Below are 23,512 nucleotides of genomic sequence, written 5' to 3' on the forward strand. Positions count from 1 at the left end.
CAGACATGGCAACTGTGTGTGTCTGTCAGGTTAGGTGTGAAGAGTAAGAGTTTGTTTTTTTTTGGCATTCAAAAGGAGGCAATGTTTTAAGAACCAAGCATCGACTGTGTTAAATAATGTCTGGGTTAGAGATTGTAGTTCAGATGTAGAGTTGGCAGAACATATGCTGTGGAATCATCTGCATATTGTATGCAGGTCGCTTGAGGGATTGCTAAGTGAAGGTCATTGATGAATAACGAGAATAGAAGTGGACCTAGAATGTAGCCCTGTGGGACTCCGAGGGAGACTGACAGGTGGGAAGATAGTTTATTCTCCCAGAGGACTGCTTGTTGCCTATTGTTGAGGTAGAATTTGAATCAGAGAACAGCCTTGGTGCCTTTATGTAAGGAGATAATTTGGGAAATTTTCCAGATATCAGGAATGGTTCCTTCATTTATGGTTCTGTTTATAAGGATGGATACAGGATAAGCAACTGCTTTAGCTGCTTTTTGCAGGTATTCAGATGGAACTTGGTCAGCAGAGGGGGTACACGGCTTAAGGTTTTGGATACATTTTTGTATGTATGAGGTAGTGATGGGTTGTATTTGGAATGTAGGGAGAGTATCAAGTAAAGTGTTAGGGAGATTAGAGTAGTTTGAGGAAAGTTGACAGGCTAGAGATTCTATGGTGTCTGTGAAGAAGATATTGAAGGTATTGGCAGTTTGATGGGAGATATTGTTATCAGCCCCTAGAGGGGGTGGTGTGCTAGAGTGCCCTGGGTGTAGGAGTCTATTTAAGCTAGACCAGAACTTTTGTGGATTGTTATGGTGAGATTGCTGTAGTTTGCAATATTAGTTTTTTTTTTATCAGTATTACTTTTTTTGTAATATTTCTCAACTGTTTAAATGTTTGTTGCTCAGAGATATTTTTGGATGTTCTCCACTTGGCCCAAGGTTTATTCCTAAGCAATATTTGTTGTCTAGTTTATTTTGAAAGCCAGGGGGTTGATTTGGACTTTATTCTGATGGACCGTTTAGGTGCATGTTTATCAAGGATAGTTAAACATTTAGAGTTGAAATATTTAACAGCCTCCTCAAGAGGGAGAGTTTTTAGTGGGTTCCAGTTACAGGCATTAAGTTCATTTTGGAATACTACAGGGTTAAAGTGTTTGCTGGTTCGTGAGGTCCTATAAGTGGGGGTGTTAGGGATGTCATTCTTTTGTCTTATAATGTAAGTTAAAGTATGATCACTTAAGTCATCTGGTAGAGTTCCTACCTTGTAAATTTGTTATTGTTTATTAATAAGTATCCAATCCAAGATACTCTCTTTGTTGTTAGGTTTGTTAAGTCTAGTGGTGGTAGTAATTGTTTGACTAAAGCCATGAAGACTAATATGTGATGAAGGATTATCTTTTTTTACACATTTCCAGTCAGTATTAAAGTCTCCTAATATAATTGTTTCTTGTGGGTAAGTACTGGATATCCAGCTTAGAATGTCCTCTATTATAGTACTATTATTACCAGGAGATAAGTAGATACAGATGATGTATAGGGCTTTGCTGGGGTTAAGTTGAAGTTGGGAGATAAGGACTTCAGCTTTACTATCTTGAGGTGGGTATAAGGTATAGAGATCTGTAGCATGGATTTAAATTGTAGTGCTACTCCCCCTCCTCTACGTTTTATGCGGTCGAGTCTCAATATATTGTAACCTGGGGCAATTATTTCATTGTCTTTAGTTCCAGGTTTCTGTGAGACAGAAGAGATCAAAGGAATGTATATCAAGGAGGGCGTGGAGATGGGCAATTTTGTTATTAATACTGCGGATATTGAGATGACCTATAAGTAAGGAATTAAAGAGACTGGTTTGGGTTGTTAGGGTGGAGGGTGTGGTACAAGGAGTTGTTAGTGTGGGGATATTAGTTGGGCCTGGGATAGGGTGGATGTCACCATCTTTTAAGGTGGGTGTTTTTAGGCCAGAAACTGGGTAGTTAATGAAGCTGGTTAGATATTTCAGCTTTCTTACAGGGGTGTGATTGAATTTGATATGTGTGAGTCAATGGTACTTGGCTAGCAGGTAGGGTGTGGATGTGGCATTTATTTGAAAAGTTTTATAAGTTTTAAATATTACATTATATTGCAAACAGTATGAATTATAGATAGGTTAAGATAGTCCAGTTAGAATGGTGTTTTAATGTAGGTTATTATATATACGTTTTAAGGCTTTTGTATATATGTTTTATAGTTGTTTAGTAAGGAAATTAGGTGAAATATGAAGATATTAGTACTGTATGAGTTATAATTAAGACACATGCACTGGCACTTTAAATTAACTCATTTCAATACGAGTCAAGCATTCCTTTCAAAAAAAGTGACGCCAAAAAGTTTTTAAAAGGGTACTGTTTTTACTGGTTCAGTATTCTGAGGAAGTCTGCATATAGAAGATGAAAGCGCTTAGCCATCTGTTTACTTCGATCCATATTTGTCTGTTTTTAATAGAATAAATTGTCATCATCCTTGTTCGAGTCCAGTTTCACTTTTTGTCTGGTCAAGCATAGCGGAGACGGACCTGCTGTCTCATAGGCAATATTCCGGAGTTGTTTTGTTTCCAGTTATCGTTTGTTGGGTAAGGGTATAATTTTGATTAGCTGTTTGTTTAGGAGAGTAGTTGAAGTGGTAATAATTCAATTTTTCAATGGAGGTGAGGAAATAGGCAGAGGTGAGGACAGGTATAAGTGTAGCTATGAGTATTAACTTGGTTAGGATAGGTTTTGTTGTTTTAGACATATTGTTAGGCTTACCAATATTGCTAAAGCAGGACCTGGGCTAGGAGAAGACAAAAAGATGTATGGGTTTTGAAGAGTCCTTAGAGAGGAAGAAGTGGTAAAAGTAACGGAATAAGATTAAGTATTTTAAGAGGAGGTACTGGATGAAGTGGGAAGGAGAAAGGTAGATAGGAGGGGGTGTGGTTATGTCATGTCATATGTTAGGTCATGTGGAGATACTTGTCAGATGTACTGGTGCCAGGTCTCCCTTAACAGTCATGTATGTTAGACAGAGCAGTAGGATGCTGTACAGATGTATGTCACTATCTAATGGGTAGTATGTGGCCATGGCACCCATGTACCTGTAGTATTATGTGACAGACCAGACAGGGGTGTGTGAATGCATACCCATGGTGGCATATGTAGACCAGTCATTATGTGTTATACCCATCTACATGGCTGTTAACATCCATATTGCCATGCATGGTACACATGTTTAACACTAAGGGGTTCTGTGTAAACCTCTGGACTGTAAGGAGTGTTTCAGAATGTCCACATATATTGGCCAATATCTGTGCTGCAGTCCATGGGGGCAGTGGTACTAATTGTTTGTTTGGGACTCTAAGTACATGTTTTGTTTTCCTTAACAACTTTATAGTAATTATGCACATGTATTAATGTTCTAAACGATATTTTATCAAGCGATGATTGTTATTTACCACGATTGAGGATCATCATTTAGGGAAACTGTTTTTTAAACAAAGTTTTATTTGTTTCCAGTTGATGGTGAGTGTTACATCGCATTATGGCATGATTAGGGTACGGATTGAATGTCCGACATTATTTTCAGTTAAACTGGCCATGTATAGAATTGGCGCCTCATAGTTTTGGGTCGCTGATACATTTTGTTGGAATTTATAGTCTTGACAACATTTTGAAAACAAATTACTTGGTGGTTCCAGAACAACACTATTGTTTTGGTACTAAGTCAATCCTGGTTGAACAATATTTCATAAATTGTGCCTGTGGTCTTATGATTTTTTTGAATCTTTTCTGCTTAACATTGCAGTGCATTTACAAGAAGTTTTACATAATGGTGGTCTTGCCTATGTACAGATGGGAGTTTAACATCATGTATATTTGGTTTTGAACAGCATATATAGTGCTAGGGTATTAGATTTCATACACAATATAGCACAATATAGGTTTTATTTAGTGGTTACAACCATGTTATGGGTACCTAAAAGTTAGCCTAATATTTTGAATTAACCTTTGACTATAACATACTTTATTTTGATATGTATTATAGTCAAGAAAATTTTTTTGTATATATAGCATAACTTTTGGTGCATATTGGTTGAGCCCTATTGATATCCTGTCTATTATACTGTTTGTAGGCTATATTTGTATTACAGATGATTAAGAGTTTGAATCTGTTTTTGATACCAAGTGAACTATATATGGTTGACAGAGTTAAGATGCTTATAGGATTTGTCAGTGGCCAATAATATACATATGTTGCATTTTATTAATGCTTATAAGACAATATTTGATCTAGGTTTCTATTAATGTTTCTAAGTAAATCTAGAAATTGTCATACTATATTTGTGCCATTTCATGACAGATAAGGTAATGGTTGCATACTAGCAGTTATTTATTCTTGGTTGATTCCCCAGGTATATACTCTGAGTGTCATACTGATTTGAAATTGATCTGAGTGGTAGTTGAACATCTTAGCTTTGTTGATACTGTTTTCTGGGTTATTCTGGTCCTGCCCCTGTCTATCCCTTTCATGGTTCTTGCAATTCCTTGCAGTATCATATTTTTTGTTTGTTCCTTGGATATTTGTCACTTAATATGGATTTAGATAAGATCTTGGAGGGGTTGTGTGCTGATAGGGAGGACTTGGCTATTTTTGGTGTTAACCAAGCCCCAAGCAGCAACCCCATTCAACCTGCCACAAATCCCACAGACAATTGTGAGTTCTGTTTTCGGGATTTGGAAAAAGGTTTGAAAGGACTAAGAGCCAATATTTGGCATCTTCGTCTATTCAAAGCCTATTTACATAAAAACATTGCACCTAGGGGACTACGGATAAAATTGCACCCACTTGTAAGCAGATCTGAAGAGAGGCTTAATGAAGAATGGGATGCGGCACTTAAAGAAGGATCCATGGTCTTTGTGAAGATTTTGGCTTCTTATTATGAAAGAACAATAGATATATGTCTTTCCGAAGTCAAAAATCTAGCAAATATATGTAAAAAATATGAATCGAGTCCCAAATATTCTGAACATATAGACAAGTTGTCCAAGGAACTAACATCCTATGATAAAATTATCAGGGAGAGAAAAATAAAAAAATTTAATAGGGATAGCAATGACTATGAAAGGGGACATCCGTTTCAAGTGCAACGATCTGTGAGGTTTCAAGACAATGTCCCTACTATGGGCAGGGGCAGGTCCAGAAAAAGGCCCAGATCAATATTAAAGAATAGAGACCACTTTCAAACCAGTACCTCAGGGGAGGAGTCATCCAATACCGACGGTGAATATGCCAACACTGTCAATTCTCCACTTAAAAAGAAAACCAATACACATTACCCTTTAGACATGGTAGGAAATCCAGAGGGGGGAGGAAACATAGAAACAAATACATCTATAGATTCCATGACAGGACTGATTCAAGCACTACTCAAGTAGACACACAAGTTTTTGAAAATGTGTTGAATTTATCGGATCATGTATTAACATCAGAACAAAAACAAGTTCTCAATAAAGGGTTAAATTTTGTTCCTAGCTTTTTTTGTGATGAATACCAAACCTCATTAGATGTTATTGATTTTTGTCGTAGACTCAACCTTAAACTGTTTTTTTCAGAACAGGATAGTTCCAATGTTCAAAGATCTACTGATTTCACCTTCCATAAATCAACATTTCAGCCACCTATGAATAAGAATGTAGCGATATTTCAACAAGCGGTGTTAAAGGATCTACATTTTCCTCTTTTTGAGGTTGCTACTGGTAGGGACAATATTAGTTCTACCGAAAGAGTGGCTTTGTCAGAACTTAGAAACAATTGTAACATAGCAATAGTTCAAGCTGACAAGGGGGGTGCAGTGGTGATCCTAAACATGGACTTTTATATAAATGAGGGTTTACAACTATCTGACAAACAATGCTATATGAAAATGGACATTGATCCAACTATGACATTTAAAAAGAGATTGATGTCTTTTACAATCTGCATTGGAGGAGGGTATACTCACAAATAAAACGGTTCAACATTTACAGGTAAAGGAACCGGCTAGACAAATTTTGTATCTTTTACCCAAAATACACAAATCCTTACACATCCACCAGGTAGGCCCATAGTTTCTGGTCATGGTTCTCTCACAGAACCCTGTCTGCTTTTCTAACCCAATTCTTACAACCACTATGGTACGTGGTCAGAGCAAGAATTCAAGACACTACAATTTTGCAAATTATTGAAGATTGCCAACTAGAACCCCATTGGATAATGTGCACTCTGGATGTTAAATCCTCTACACTAGTATTCCACATTGGGGGCTTCAGGCTGTTGAATATTGGCTTGTTAAGTCAGAATTATATTCTCCGGTTTCAACACTCTACTTATTTGTCTCACCGAACATGTTTTAAATAAAAATGTGTTCTATTTCCAGGGTGATTGCTATTGGCAACTGCCATGGGGGCTTTTTGCCCCCATCTATGCAGATCTTTTTATGGCCTACCTTGAGGAATGTCTGATCTACAACCCTTTACACAATTTATATCTTGTGGAAATAGACATATGGAGAAGATATTTAGATGATTGTTGGATGGTGTGGCGTGCAGATGCGAACTATTTACAGGAATTTTTGGAACATCTGAATAACAACATTTGGGGCATTGAATTTTCAATTACATTCCACAGAGATGTTATAACTTTTTTGGATGTTACAGTATATCGTAATACTGACAACACACTTAATACAAAAATCTTTCGGAAATATCCCCAGTTTAACACCTTGTTACATGCACATAGCATGCATCCACGCCACACCATCCGGAATATCCCTAAATCTCAATATCTTAGAATTCGGAGAATTAATTCATGTTCACATGATTATTCTACAGCCAAAACTGATTTACTCAATAGATTTTTGGACCGGGGTTATAGCATTTCTGATATAGAATTAGCTAAGACATATTCTGACAACCAAGATAGAAAGACATTGTTGGAATACAGGGACAAAAGTCAAAACATCAATAACTCTAAAGTGAGACTAATTACTACACTGGGCAAAAATCATCAGACTGTCAGGCAAGCCGTGAACCAAAATTGGAATATTTTACTAGCAAATGATTTTTTGAGGGAAATATTAGATAAGCAATGTTCATTTTCATTCAGACGTGGTAAAACACTAGGCACTCTATTTTCACATTGCAAACACAGAGAAAGTGGGGCAGCCAAATATAAACAACTTACCATATTGGGGGACAAATTATTGGGAACTTTCAGGTGTGGACATTGCGTTTCTTGTGCTCATGTTAACCAGCTCAAACAATTTACGAGCTCTAATACTAGTAAAGTGTATGATATCAAGGTGTTTGGCAATTGTTCCACTAGCTGGGTCATCTATTTGGCTACATGCCAATGCAAATCATTCTATGTTGGCAAGACTTCATTAGAATTGGGGAACATCGTAGCGACATATGGAACCACAAGGCATCTAATGCTTTATACTTACATACAGTTAAACATCCCACTGCCCAGTTTATGTTTACAATTATTGATAAAATTACAGGGAATAGGCAAAACCAGACAGGTTGGCAAGGTATCCTGAGCCATAAGGAGAGATATTGGATTACACATTTAGGAGCCCTCTTTCCTCCAGGTCTCAATGACCATTTATAAACCATTTATATGCTATTTTTATTTATATATTTTTCCCTTTGCAATTCAAGATTATATTGCATATATATATGGTAATAATATGTTATCATCTGTTTCATGATATTCTAGTTCATTATTAGAACTACAGTTTTTATACACTTGTATTGTATGGGGATATATATATTTTTCCCTACTCAACAGTGCAATGTTGCTTTAAATCTGATTTGAGAGCTTTATGCAAATGTTTGTACTGCCATTGGTTTGTTCACAGATTTAAACAGACGTTGACTATGTATTTTTGAAGGATTTTTACTCACTGATGAAGGCTGGTGCCGAAACTAGTATGAGTTTTTGAATTTGGACATTTCTTGTCCTTTTGTTGCCTCTGAATAAATGGTGATACCATCTTGCTGGCTTTTGGTGTTTTCTACAAGGTTGGTTGGCCGTGCAGCCGTACGTGCGAGGGTTGGTGTTTGCTGCAGTGGTACTTTACCAGGATGTCCTTAGGATGTCTGTCAGTAGCCAATGGCATATATGTGGAAAGCAAATGTGACCTCCCACACACACACCATGTCTGTGAAGACAATCACAATTACAGTAGCAATAGTCTACCAATATACCCACTATACATACCTGACATCCACTTGCACTACGACATTGGGACTATAGGGGCTGGGGTAGGTCTACACTCCTTGTCCAGGACATATGGTGAGGACATCTGTACATATATACATCCAGATATATATCTATGATTACACTTATACATGTCAACATATATAGATGGATATGTATAAGTACATAGATATACATATACACACCCAGATATATACATATACAGAGCAATATATGTCTACACATATACAGATAGTGATACATATGCACATAAATGTATGGATATCTATAGATATATCAACAGTAGTAGGTATATTGGTATAGATATGTATGTACATATAATCATAGATATCCATACATATACCAACATAACTAGGCATCTGTACACATAAGACATGCATACATATATAGCTATATACACATATCTATATGTACATATACATATACCTACATATACACATATGTATAGATACATGCATGTATAGATATGTACACATATGTACATACAAAGAGGTGTACACTTGGCCATATATATGTAGCACTATACAGATGTGTATACAGACATATGTATTTGTATACCTGTGTATGTACATCTAGACATCTATACGCCTATATGTATACAACCATATACCTGTCATGAGTAAATGTAACGGTTGTGTATACCCTCCCACGTGTATCCCACCGTATGTATCTGCTATGTGTACAGTATGATGAAACAACATATGTGATGCAACAGTCATATTAATGACAAGGACTACACAATCTAGGCTGTAAAGGCAAGTGTTCAATACCACTCAATTTGGGTAATGGCATATGTATTGGTAACACAACAGCTATCCCCACAGTGGTCATGGCGTAGTGGTCATGTGTTGTGACTGCAGTGTATAGGGCCCTGAGTTCATGACCTGCAAGGGATACACATTGTGTTGCTGGCCAGAACAAGGACCATTGGATACAGAGTGGTTACGACAGTGTTTGTGCAATGTAAGCCACACACATCAGTATCATGACATAGCTAGATAGGGGTCTAGTCCCAGTGTTGGCAAGTAACGGTGTGCATGTATGTGGATGGGTCTACATCAGGTTGCAGGGTATATATGCCTCAGCGGCCACCTGTCCATGTGGTACAGGCAATACCCGGTATAGTAAAATGTGAAACGTGTCCGACTGTACCCCAGATATGTCACTGCCATGGTATCAGCACAGTGACATACCCCATTGTGCATTATGACTGAAGACCATCCTCGTGCTGACACATGTACACCTACAGCACCCCTACATATCAGTTTACAGACCACAACCAAGCAGTATTAATAACAGCTAGAAGGCATCACTGCTGGATGACTACACCACCTGCCAATTATGCCCCACACTCTACACCCTACAACATGCTACATTACATGACTGTGGTACACTGGTGTACACTCACCCTGTGCATCAGAACCATATCAGCCTGTCCCTACATCGATGGTATGGATGACAGGGCAGGGGCACAGGTATCATCATATGTACAGGGTGTAGTGTTGGTCTGCCAGAGGCTGAGGATGGGCCATAAATTTGACACCATGTGTGTGGGTGAGGGGTGTATTCTGGGGAGCTGGCTGAGGTGATGTGGTGTGTGTAGGTATGAGGTGCCCTAGGTTTGTTTGCATAGTGTGTGGGTAGTTCTACCTTGTGGCTGCCCTACACATGTTCATGGACAGCTGCAGACCATACCTGGCAGGGTGTGCAGTTCACTGCCTCTGGCCACAAACACATGGACTGTGCCTGGCAGGGGTTCAGCGGGCACATGCAGGTACTGGCACTAGAGTGCTACTTTCACCTGCTGATGACATTTGTCTGCTGGTACCACATCCCTCCTGGGACTGACCAGGATCACGTGCATGTGGCCTGCTGTTGTGTGGTGTGGACAGCACACCTCCGCACTGCTGGGGCTGCTACTGCCATTATGGGAGCCCCTTGGTGTCCTAGCATGCCCACACTGAGTGCTAGCTGTTGGTGTTGCTGGGCCACGTCCACGTGGGCGTTGCTGCATCCCCATCAAATGTCAAAGCATGGACACACCATGGCTGATGAGGGCCATCAGCACATCATGCCATCAATCTGCTTGCTCCTTACAAGCATGGATGGCAGCCGCCACTTCACGGAGGTTGCCACCTACAGTAGCAAGTGCAGCCCTCTGCAGCCTAAGGCCCTGTCTGGTGTAATGCTCAATACATGCCTGCACCACCATTAGAGCCTGGAACATGCATCTGCTGGTTGCAGCTATGTTGCCTACACCAGGGGCATGATGTCCAGCTGCCCTACCCCAAGCACCCTGGGACATCCGCCTATGTGGCAGCCTGCTGGACATCCAGCTATGCCTGCTGTGACTGGACACAGTAGGCATGGTTACCACACTTTCCTGTGCAATGCCACTGAATGCCAGCTGTCCCTCTGCTGTGGTCACTGGTGCTGGGGTGTATATAGGCACTGTAACTGTGTGCGAGGGTGGGATGGCTAAAAGGGGGATGTCAAATGTGTGCACTGTGTCGGCCCCTGACATCTCCACCTGTGCTTCACCATTATCATCATCATCATCATCATTGACGTTTGTACGGACATATACCTCAGCTTAGGTGCAGGAGGGACCCTGACCCACCTCGCCACCTGTGGGGGAAAACAATAACCGCACTTTAAAACCTGTACAGAATTGCTTAACAGTATACACACACACACACACACACACACACACACACACACACACACACACACACACTCACACACACACACACACACACACACACAAACACACACACAACTCTGTAATACCTACCTATCCATGCCTTTACAGATAGCCCCACATATATTTCCATGTGTTACCCCATCCTGCATCACACTTGTTAATATACACACATTGCTAGCACTCATTAACATCACAGTCCTCTAAATGCCCACACAAGTGGCCATGACACAAGGCCTGTTGCTACATTAGCTGCCTGACCTGTGTGTAGTGGAGTAACATGGCCCCAATGCTGTCATTTAGTATGCACCCACTGTATGGCCGGAATGATGTGCATGGCCCCTATATGTGTGGGCTACTATGTTGTAACCATAATACCTCCCACTAGTGTGTCATATGTATCTAATGCTCAGTACATGCAGGATGTGCTGCTTCATCTGCCCATCAAGTGTCAGCTGTAATATGTGGATACGCTCCCTGGTGTTGACTATTCCTTCCCCAATGAATCTGTAGAGCTGCATACATGGGCTGTAGATGACCTCTCTGCTGACAGCAATATTATGTGTGTACCTGGGGTCTACCTTCCCTCTGGATGCCTGATCCAAGCTACAGGCCATATTATACTATGTGCTGTCCTGTGAGTACATGACAGGTATTCCTGGTGTGCAATGTGGCACTCCATGTCCAATTACTGCACGGTCACAAAGGGGGGTACAGCCATATGAACACCTCACAATCACACATGTGCATACATGGCCACACACACAACCACACACATGCATCATACATGCATCTACCCCACACACATTCAGGTGAGGATGCACAATGATCATACACACAGTCCTCCAATTACCCATCTGCCAACATGCAGCACATATGGTACAAAACAGCATGCGGTTCAGCTATACTCACACCATGCTAGCAGCGGTATACATATGTATGATGCATGTGCTGTAACTAGGTGATGTCCCTTCCCCTGGATACCTCTGCACCTATGTACACATTATTGCTGTGCATCTGTTCAGCACCCTGCCATGTACTGTGCCCAACAAATCACAGGTGTCCAGCCCATTGCAGAATGCATAGTACCATGTCACTTATGCCAGCTGTACCTCTCACAGCCCCTATGTGTTTCAGCAACACATACCTGGGATGATATGTGGACTGTTGTCAGTGGTGAATTCCGGACGTCTGATTTACAGCTGTCAACATCAACAGACCATTTATGGCCACTGCAGAAATGCTTACACTGACAACCATTACAGCATACCATGGCTATGGGGAGTGTACACACTGTCATCACTTTAACACACACATCCATGATCTGGCATGGGACCACGGCACTACAGATCTTAGCTGTACACACACCCGGTATGTAACATATGTCCTGTACATTCATATGCAGTGTCTACAGATTGTGGTAGGTGTGTGGCTGCTGACCACAATGCATACACACCATGTGGGGATGTGTGTGCACACCCTTATCATGATGGTTTATCACACCTCTTGTTGTGTGTACTACAGCAGTCACTGCTCATGACAGGGGTATACCAGAGTGGGCCTTTCACAATTGCCAGTGTATGTTCAGCCTACCTTACACGTGTCCCCCTATTCTGCATGTTTGCAAGGTCCACTCATGTGCACATCCCATGGTGTTCACACAATGTCATCACTATTGCAGTGTGGGTAGGGTTATGGCTGCCATAGGTCCTGGACCTGACTATATGCAGATAGAGCCATTCCTACCATCCTTAGGATCCCTGCTGCAGTGCACTGGTGTTTCATGCTGAGACCCCCCTCAGCATTTAGGCAGATGCATGACAGGTAAGCCCTATACATATATGTTGGCTTGCAGTGTCCCATACACTGCACACAACATGTTGCAGCTTAGACCCAGCTGATAATGTGGACTAGTGTAATGCTGTATGCCACAGTGTATCTCAGCAGCAGTTGGCATTGCCCTACAAGTATATACACTGGTGTTGCACTTTATATGGGTGTTGTCCAGAACATGTCACTACTGTAGGATATATCTACCAACAGTATGTTACCCCCTGTGGACACATTCCGCAATGACAGGATGTTAGTTGTCATGCAGGTGTGTGACATACCCTTTCAATACCCCATCATGTCCACCCCTGTGAGAACATGCATTTCACAGCATCAATACATGCGCATCTACAGCATGCATTCAGGGTAGGTGTGTTAGATGTGTGCATGGAATATTACATAACCATTACAAGTCCGGTGTGTTGGCATGCATCTATATAATACATACTCACCAGCTTCAGGCTGCTGCCTTGCTGTTAGCCCTGAGGGACCTACATAAGTGAGTGAGAGATGCAATGTCAGTGCCTACACCTGTGGCACTGCTACATGCTGGGTGCAGTACTACCATAAATCTACTTTAAATACACACAATACTACCACATCTGGGCATCTGATTATCACTAAAATGCAGCAACACATTATTTGTATAACATATCAGATATGTATGATCTACATGTACCACTGTGGATATTTACACAACAGTGGTCTACTGATGTGTCCTGTGTCCTTACCTGCACACTTCTTAGCTGTTGTGTGGGTGACACCCATCTCCACAAAGGGGTCCAGTGGTAGATGTTGTTCAGGATGTGCAGGTGCCATGAGGCTGGCCAGGAGCTCCTCCACACATGTCAGGGGGGTGGATGGCATGGCCCCCCTGTGGCAAGGTGATCCCCCCAGACTGTGGCAGCATGCCGACAGGCATTGCAAAGCCGGCCAGTGCAATGATGCTAGACCTGCTCATAACTGCAGTTATGCAGGCCGACATCAATGACCCTGTGGATGAGATCGTTCCACAGGGTGGTCCACTCCTGCTGTTCCACTGGTGTCCTGCCAAACAGGACCTGATAGTGCAGTACCAGATGATTGCTTATCACATCATTCTCCTCTGCCGAATAAGTTGGTAGGCAGCTGTGTGCCATTGTGCTTGAAAAACATCAGAATGGGAACAGGCCTGAGTGACTCATATGGCAAGGTTACCACGGTTCATAATACACATTTCTGTCACCCCCTCCCCATATCAGCTTCAACAGACTATACACATAACTTATTAGGTATGGCTACAGCTTAACTACCATTTGTACAGATTGTGTAGTGTACCACACCTTCTGCTATGTGATTGTAGCCATGTCCCCTGTGTGGACACTAATATTGCTGGCCTGTTACAGACTATTCACTTGCATGTCATTGTCAGAGCCACTAAGGTTACATATATGCCAGTGGTATGGCTGTTCTGAGATTGCTGCACATCTGACAGTCTGTGTTATAGGGGGGTTCTATGCATGCTGTTGGACATGTACCAGGATCGTGTAGACTATTACTACCTACATATGTACTATGACAGTGACACATTAACATGTATATGTTCCATTGGCCAGCTGATCCACCTCTCCACACCATCTGACTAGGATACCTGGCCACATCACATGTGTGTGCCAACCTGGGGCCTCCTCATGTACTGTTACAGCCATACCATCAGGTGGTACCATCCAGGAGATGTTGCCCCCCCCTTGGCCACACTCCAACATGTCCCTGTCCCCTGAGCTCAGATCTAGGTCTGCTCCATACCAGGCTTCTCAGACACATGAGGGATGTGCTACATCCGTCTGAGGCACCCAGTACACATTCACATGGCCAATATGCTCCCCCTGCTCAGCCACCAGACCTGGCACCTTCAGGATGTGGACTGCTGTTGTGAGTGGGAGTTGGAGGGAGCCTTGTTCCCATTGTGGCCATATTGGGGACCATGGAGCATCCACATCACAGACCACACACACCATCCACGGTGTTTACCCACCACATGTGTCACATACCACCCCTGTAGACTGTCCTCTATATCTATCAATCCTGATCACCTCCACGTGTGTGTCTGCCATACTTCCCCATATTTCCATTACATACTTCACAGGCGGGGGCATTGTGGTGCTAGGACAAGACTAACATGTGACATACCAATCCATGGTGCACACACTGCCAGCTGTGGATATCTGTCTGCATTGCTATGTGTGCTGCTGCCTCACACATAGCACACATCACTGTGGTAGTGATATAGGGGACATGTCTCACCATACATATCTGTTTGTGTGTGTGTTTGTACAGATGTTGATATTTGCATATTGGTATTTATCTATATGTGTGTAGATATATGGGACTACATATATATGTGCATATATATATGTCTACACATGGTAATATGTATACTTCTGAACATACATGCTGATATACATATATATCTTTAAATATCATATATGTGACATATGTACACATATGCATGCCTATATGTGGGGTACATTCAAACATCAGCTCCACAATCTCACAACACATTTCTGCACAGCTGCACTGTTTTGCCTTGCTACAACACAGACAGGTGCCACATATAGACACGGCCTGACATTAAAGGGGTATATGTAAGGTCCGATTGTAAGTAAACTTATTATACACCTATGGCATTCAGGCATGCTACACTACAGATTCTCCTGAATATCCTACCAGTGGTGGGCCGTGGTTCCCACATGTCAATCATAATGGCATTATTTCCACCATCAGCTACTGGCCACATAATATACATACTTTCCATTACACAACACACACTATGATGGCTTACATCTTGTCTGTCAGTTCTGACATGCACAGTTAACGGCTATGGCCCACTACACACAGGAACAGCCACTAATGTCCATAGCAGTTGTTCAGTTGAACATCATCACAGCAACACCTGATGGCACATATAAATCATTTCACATCATCTATCCCATTATGATGGACCAGGTACTACCTTCTATTACATGTATATATACCTCACATACCTGTTGTGGGAATGATGTCTTCTTGAATGACAGCTGGCTAAACTGCTGTGAAGTCAGCTTAAGAGCTGTGTCTTTTTTTTTTGTTTTGTGTTTCCTCTCTTTCTCTCTCTCTCTCTCTCTGTGTCTCTCTGTCTCTGTCTCTCTCTCCCTCCAGTAAATGGATTGAGCTGCTTTGAATAGATTGAAGCCTAGGTTTAGTAGGTGATGCACATGATCAGGTGATGGCCTCTGCACCAATCGGTGTCCTCCACTTGCTAACTACATGCAGTTTGCTGTGTAGTACTTCCAATTACCACTGTCATGGCAACCATCTACTATAAATACTCACATCATGTGGACATGGTCCCTTTACCTTTCCTGTGTGATGGACATCCTTCCTGTGTGTGGGCATCAGTGTACCAGACAGCAGGTAGCAATACCTCTTACAGGAGAACCAGCACACTCAGGCCAGCTACATTTTTGTAGGAGGTTCCAGAACTGCAGACAGAGTGTGAGTAAAGTTGTGTTGTGCTTTGTATAGTACTGGTGTTACAGGGTGTGTGTGTACATACTAGTTTACATTGGAATGCAGTCTGTCTGCATAGCTCTCAACTGTGGGCCTATCCTCTTGGTGGCCAGAGGTGTGCTTATCATGTTTTGTTGTCCACACAAGTGCTGTGTCAGATATTTCACTGGCAGTGTGTGTGTTGAGTGCTATCAGTACATGGCTACATCCATTTATGTTTCTAACCTCAATTCCCTGATTAAGGGTATGTTGCAGACTATCCTGTAACATCAGCGAGTTGCTTAGTATATGGCAACAGTTGTCCACATATGGGCCTGTGTTCCAGCCTCTGTCCTCCACCTACATACCAAGCTTTGCACATATGACATGCTGTCAGGGGTTGTTCTGTAGTGGGCTGTGAGTATATTACACTACCATTGCTGCCACCAGTCCACTGCTGTTGTATCCCCCACGCATATGGTGGGGCTGAGGCCATATATGTGTGGGCTTCACCTACACAATACATGTGCGCCCTTATGCAATCCAGAGGCAAGTGTATGTAACGGGGGTGTATGGGCCTGTATTAATGAGTCTAGGGGGGGATGCACCATAAATACCCTAGGCTGTTACAAAATGTGGGGTATCAGGGGTGCGCTGCCTTAAGGTATCTGGATGTACAGTACCATACACTGCACCTACATTTACACTACTTACATAACATACTCACAAGCCAGGAGAGTGTGTTGAAGAGATGGAAATAGTACTTTGAGGGGTTGATGAATGAAGAGAAAGAGAGAGAGAGAAGGTTGGATGATGTAAGGATAATGAATCATGAAGTACAATGGATTAGCAAGGAGGAAGTAAGGATAGCTATGAAGAGAATGAAGAATGGAAAGGCTGTTGTCCCAGATGACATACCTGTGGAAGCATGGAGGTGTTTAGGTGAAATGGCAGTGGAGTTTTTAACCAGATTGTTTAATGAAATCTTAGAAAGTGAGACAATGCCTGAGGAATGGAGAAAAAGTGTTTTGGTACCGATTTTTAAGAATAAGGGTGATGTGCAGAGCTGTAGTAACTACAGAGGGATTAAATTGATCAGTCACAGCATGAAGTTATGGGAAAGAGTAGTGGAAGCTAGGTTAAGAAGGGACGTGATGATTAGTGATCAGCAGTATGGTTTCATGCCGGGAAAGAGCACTACAGATGCAATGTTTGCTCTGAGAGTGTTGATGGAGAAGTACAGAGAATTTCAGAAGGAGTTGCATTGTGTTTTGGTAGACTTAGAGAAAGCATATGACAGGGTGCCTAGAGAGGAGTTGTGGTATTGTATGAGGAAGTCAGGAGTGTCAGAGAATTATGTAAGAGTGGTACAGGATATGTACGAGGGTAGTGTGACAGTGGTGAGGTCTGCTGTGGGACTGACGGCTGCATTTAAGGTGGAGGTGGGGTTACATCAAGGATCATCTCTGAGCCCTTTCTTATTTGCAATGGTGATGGACAGGTTGACAGACGAGATCAGACAGGAGTCCCCATGGACTATGATGTTTGCAGATGACATTGTGATCTGTAGTGAGAGTAGGGAACAAGTGGAGGAGACCCTGGAGAGATGGAGATATGCTCTAGAGAGAAGAGGAATGAAGGTCAGCAGGACTAAGACAGAATATATATGTGTGAATGAGAGGGAGGATAGTGGAATGGTGAAGATGCAAGGAGTAGAGGTGGTGAAGGTGGATGAGTTTAAATACTTGGGGTCAATAGTTCAGAGTAACGGTGAGTGTGGAAGAGAGGTGAAGAAGAGAGTATAGGCAGGATGGAGTGGGTGGAGAAGAGTGTCAGGACTGATTTGTGAAAGACGAGTACCTGTAAAAGTGAAATGGGAAGGTCTACAAGAGGTAGTGAGACCAGCTATGTTATATGGGTTGGAGACAGTGGCATTGACAAAAAGGCAGGAGTTTGAGCTGGATGTGGCAGAGTTAGAGATGTTAAGATTTGCACTGGGTGTGATGAGGTTGGACAGGATTAGGAATAACTATATAAGAGGGTCAGCCCAGGTTGGAAGGTTTGGAGACAAAGCCAGAGAGGCAAGATTACATTGGTTTGGACGTGTGCTGAGGAGGGATGCTGAGTATATTGGGAAAAAAATGCTAAGGATGAAGCTACCAGGTAACAGGAAAAGAGGAAGGCCTAAGATAAGGTTTATGGATGTGGTAAGAGAGGACATGCAGGTGGTTGGTGTGACAGAGCAAGATGCAAAGGACAGGAAGAAATGGAAACAGGTGATCCGCTGTGGCGACCCCTAACGGGAACAGCCGAAAGAAGATGATGACATACATTGGGTTAATGCAGGCCTCCTGCCTCCTGCCATATAGACTGTTCTGTTTGTCAGTGTGCTTGTGATGATATCAGTTATGCCTTGTTATGTAACAGTGACATCCCATTTGGTCAACTGACATCTTTACCACCTAGTGATTTTGTACAGGGTGTAGATAGAGGCTGCTGGACTATACACCTGCATTACTTACTGTTGATAGTTTGTTATTCTGTGGCCCAGTCTGTCTTTACTATTGTACAATTTTTAGGGCTTGACCTGGACAGCAACAGTTGTGAACCTTTCCAGACTACTGTATTAGTATAACTGTTTCACAGGTGCATTACTCTGTTTATATGGATGTCAGTGTCTGAACAGCTATAGTACATGGCATTTACAACTGTAATAGTACACAAATAAAAGTTATCTATGTCTGTAAACCTGTGTGTGGTGTTTTATCCTGTGACCTCTCTGTGGTCATATGTTGCAGGCAACGATTGTCATTTGTATGGGTGGCCCATACAGTGTCTAGTTGTTAAGGTGTTAACTATAGGCATAGCGGCTGTGTGTGCACCTTCTGCATATGTATCTTATTGTACATATCTCTTCATGTATCTGTGTAGTCACATATATATCTATATATATCTAGATAATGCTATATATATATCTGTATATCTGTATCTGCATATATCTGTCTGTGTATATGTACTTTGGGGATGCTGATAGCTGCCATATTTTACATTTTTATATTTCCTATGGGAGCCACACTGTACTGCATGCTATGTTACTAATACTGGCCTGACATCATACAGGTGGGTTGTAGTACTTAGCTTCAGAGTTGCTTTACTAGTGTAGGCATTGCTTACTGCCGCACAAACGGCCTCAGGCCCGCTTAATAGTGCTTACATATGCTTACTATTGCTTATTTGTACTTAAACCTGCTTACTAGTGCCTTATTCAGTCTGACACTGATACTTCACGTGCATTTCTTGTGGTACTCCAGTTCATATATATATATATATATATATATATATATATATATATATATATATATATATACGAACCACGAACTTGCAAAAAAAACAAAACAAACAAGTAGAATCCAAAAAAAACGAGGTCCTTGTCCGTAAGAAGACTCAACAGCCCAATGTCCTGAATGCAATTTATTCGTATAAAGCCAAAAACAAAGCGTTTTCGCCACTACAATCTGTGGCTTCTTCAGAGGGAATATAAAGTAAAGCACAGGCTCTTCAGTTATAACAGATAATGCAGGAAGTGACATAATCACATTTCCTTACGTACAAGAAAATTTTTTAATCATATGTTTATACATTTTGTATGTAAATTTTATGTACAAGGAAATGTACAACAACTCCGTGCCTATTATTTCTGGCCTCAAAAGGTGTGTTGATACTTATAACATATGTGTGTAAAATACATTAAAAAATTTTTTTTAAAAATTGTTAAAAAAGTTAAAAACATTAAGATGCATTAACTGTGGATGTGTACGGACAAGTAAACAACTAGCCTATTTTCAAGTTTTAAAGCACTACTACACCTAACTTTTAATGTGAAAAATATTGGTGTAGGGCTATGGATCCTTAATTAAAACAAAAAGACCCTATAAAAGTGGTGTTTACCACCTTAGTAAATAACTCTCTTATATGTAACAACTCAAGGAGCACCTTCCAAGTGAAAGGGGGAGGGAAATAGCAAAAATACTAACGTGCTTGTCCCTGTGTTTCACAATACAAGAGGATGTAAACAAAATATTCAGCCTATATTTTGTATGTTGTATATTATATACTAACCTATCTAAGGTAGCTCCTGAGTTTTATATATAAGAGAGTTATTTACTAAGGTGGTAAACACCACTTTTATAGGGTCTTTTTGTTTTAATTAAGGATCCATAGCCCTACACCAATATTTTTCACATTAAAAGTTAGGTGTAGTAGTGCTTTAAAACTTGAAAATAGGCTAGTTGTTTACTTGTCCGTACACATCCACGTGTTAATGCATCTTAATGTTTTTAACTTTTTTAACAATTTTTAAAAAAAATTTTTTAATGTATTTTACACACATATGTTATAAGTATCAACACACCTTTTGAGGCCAGAAATAATAGGCACGGAGTTGTTGTACATTTCCTTGTACATAAAATTTACATACAAAATGTATAAACATATGATTAAAAAATTTTCTTGTACGTAAGGAAATGTGATTATGTCACTTCCTGCATTATCTGTTATAACTGAAGAGCCTGTGCTTTACTTTATATTCCCTCTGAAGAAGCCACAGATTGTAGTGGCGAAAACGCTTTGTTTTTGGTTTTATACGAATAAATTGCGTTCAGGACATTGGGCTGTTGAGTCTTCTTACGGACAAGGACCTCGTTTTTTTTGGATTCTATATATATATATATATATATATATATATATATATATATATATATATATCTATGCTATTTAGCGGATTTTGCAACAAAACTATTGGTTATAACATGCTTTGCCATGTAAAAATGGGAATGTCTGCTCATTGGGTGGATGCTCTGCCCTTTACACTATTGCTGTTCTACTTCATTTGCATATTTCTACCTTAATGTCATACCCATGGTTCCTTCCCTCGCACTCCGAGCTCCACATACACAGCAACAATCCATTCTCCAGTAACTAGCCCAGCCATACCACTCCTCCACATATTGCCCTCTCTGCACATCTTGATACTCATCCAGTATACTGTCTCAATCCAAGCATCTGCAAGCTCTTCATCTGTTTAGTCCATGTATGTATGAGCCTTGCCTTGATCGTCCCCCGATACTGATGCAAACATCGATGTGACTCACAGTTTTTGGTGCATCCCGCCAGGGATGGACCTGTTGTTGTGTCAAGGTTAGACTTAGCTGGTCTACACTGCTTCTCCCACTGGTAGCATACTGCCATGGGTTTGAGAAGCAGCCGGGTGCTCACACACCTGGCCAGCCTCATCTCCCAGTTCCGCTGAACCGATGTCCTAGGTTTGACATTCTATGCATGAAGCACAGCCACATGCCCCTCGACGTGCACCATTTTGTATTATTCTCTTAAGTATTATGCAAGACTACTGTTCTCCCAGTATGATTGGACAGCCACTGTTTTTATGATACACATAGATTGCTCAAAATACTGTAGTTGAGCAATGTGCATATGGTTGCTCATAGTAATCTACATAATTACATACATTTCCTATACTGTTGAATGACTGTGCTGGATGATATGTTTGTGATAACAGCAACTGTATGTGTATCTGCCATGGCTTAATGGTAACTCACTTTGACTATAGTGTGCAGGGTCTGGGGGTTACAACTTGGGAGTGCAGATTAATTTGTTGCTGGGCACAATGACAGCTGTTGGCTACAGAGCGACTAAGGCACCTTTGAGCAACAGTAAGTGGGTTTGTGCTGGTTTGCTGAGGATAAGCAATACTAACCTCTGGTTACGGCTTCTTACACCGAGTTAGCTTCTACATTGCTTAACCACTGTAGGCATTGCTTACTGCAATGCAAACAGGCATAAACCTGCTTACTGCTGCTTAAATGTGCTTAATCTCGCTTACCCTGTGCTACTTTATTTAATTTACATTTGTTGACCGGGAAACTCCGATTGGATGCTTGTCCATTTTCAGCAGAGGCCCGGGGAGACAGGCTCCACAGTAAGACTCAGCTAATCATTACAAGTAATACAGAGGTGTTCACATTCATAGAGAGTGACAGACTTAACATAGCAAAGTAACATATTAGTCATGCTTAGTTTAAGTTAACATATAGGTATTAATCATGCTTAGTTAAAGTTTACATGTCAGGTATGACGATTGACAAAGGTCAGTTTAAGGTGACATTAGATTCCATTTTAACAGTTGTGGATAGGATACATTCATGTATTCAGGTTAGATTTAGTTATTCCATACTTGTGTGGTAGAGTAGAAGTGAATAGAGAAGGAGTATGCAGGTAGTTAGGTAGAGGGGGAGACATTGTAACTGTATATGAGGTTGTGGGAGTGATTGGTAGGGGTGCAATAGGGGAGGTGGATGTTGGGATATGTATGTGAGGCAGAAGAAAGAGGTGTTAGTTTCAGTAGTTGATGTAGGGGTATAGAGTGTAAGGGGGGGCAGTTTAGCCAGGTGATGAGCATGTGCAGATCCAAGTGTGCTTGAGGTGTTCCTACAAGTGTTTTTTTAAATGTGTCCTTTGAGACAGCTGAGGTAATAGATGTGGGTAGTGAGTTCCAGCTTCTGCCAATATAGTTGGGGAAGAGGGTGTAAACTAATTGCAACTTTAAACTTTCAAAAGAAAAGAAAAAGGAGTTGATAGGTAAGAGGTGTTAAAGGGGCACAATGAGGAAAAGACAGTAGGGGAAATAGCCAGGGATGTGCAAGACGGCTGAAGGGAAAGTCCACAGCTGACCATTTCTTCTACAGCAACAGCTGTGTATATACACTGAATTTGGAGATAGATTTGGACACTCACACCCCTGGGTGGGGGTGAGGACAACAATAATAAGTTGTGATGCCAATTAGAATGGATTACATGCCTACAGTAGGGAGCTGCATGTGTTATATGATGTTATTTAGTGGGTTTTGCACCATCAAAATTGGTTATGACGAGCCTTGCTATCTCAATAGACTGTGCTGCAGTGGGACTCATAGAGGGAATGGCTGCTCATTAGGTGACAGCTCTGCCTAATTCACATTATTGCTTACATCCACAAGGTGGTCCAATTAGAACTGCTCCAGTCAACACCTGGATGCCTCGACCCATAATTACATACCCATAGTTCCCTCCCCGCTCCTACTCCGCAGCACTCATCCTTTCTCTGGGTGCAGGTCGGGTCTAACCACACCACTAAACACTGCCCACTCTCCAC

Source organism: Protopterus annectens, chromosome 11.part0, assembly GCF_019279795.1.
Source record: "Protopterus annectens isolate FY-2018-M chromosome 11.part0, PAN1.0, whole genome shotgun sequence".
In the NCBI taxonomy this organism is placed as follows: Eukaryota; Metazoa; Chordata; order Ceratodontiformes; family Protopteridae; genus Protopterus; species Protopterus annectens.